A 1,013-nucleotide genomic window follows, 5' to 3' on the forward strand; every position below is an offset into this window, starting at 1 on the left:
CCATCTCCACACCGAAAAAGGGAAAAATATCCAGTGAGCAGCAGTTTGGGCAAAAAACTGTTGATAGCAGCCGTCAGAGGAGAATAGCCGGACTGCTTCGAAATCAACAACTCAAATGACTATTTATTACAACCACAGCAATTTTTAAATGCACAACACGTTGAACTTTGATGTAGATGGGCTACACCAGCACTGTTGTTATGGTGTTAGCTAAGAAAAGGAAAGAGAAGCTACTTCTGTTCTCCAATCAGTGGGAAAATTGGAAAAATGTTGCCTGGTCTGATGCCATGAATTCTACTGCAAGATGGTAGGGAGAGAATTTGCCATAAGTGACATGAAAGCATTGGTACTTCTTATCAATGGTTCAGGCTAGTGATGATGTAATGGTGTGACTGATATTTTCTTGGCACAGTTTGAGCCCTTTAGTACCAGTTCAGCATCATTTAAACCCCTGACTACTGCTGCTGACACAGCTATCCCTTTATGACTACAGTGTGACCATCCTCTGGCTGCTTCCAGAAGGATAACATGCCATGTCACAAAACTTTAATCTTAAACTAGTTTCTTGAGCATGACAGTGAGTTCAATGTACTCAAATGGCCTCCAGTCAGCAGATCTCAATCCAATAGAGCACCTTTGGGATATATTGGAATGGGAGATTCACATAATGAATGTGCAGCTAATAAATCGGCAGAAACTGTGTGATATCAATATGAACCAAAATCTCTGGCACTAAGATTTAAAGCAGTTGCTTTCCAACCCAGTACTAGCAAGGTGTACCTAATAAAGTGGTCATTAGTGCATGTTCTGCTGGTTGAAATAGAGTCATTAATTGTGACCTTTTAACCGTGATGCACCGAAGCTGTAATTAGTTTTTTTTCCACTGCTCATTGCAGCAGCATCACAGGTCTGTTTCCCCAGCTGTCATCGCAGCACTCTTTTGCTTGTGTCATGCGTCACTGTAGCTGGAAGCTCCATCAAGTCTTGCAGAAAAACAGAGGCATGTGCACAAG

The sequence above is a fragment of the Oreochromis niloticus genome, linkage group LG22, assembly GCF_001858045.2.
Source record: "Oreochromis niloticus isolate F11D_XX linkage group LG22, O_niloticus_UMD_NMBU, whole genome shotgun sequence".
Classification (NCBI taxonomy): domain Eukaryota; kingdom Metazoa; phylum Chordata; class Actinopteri; order Cichliformes; family Cichlidae; genus Oreochromis; species Oreochromis niloticus.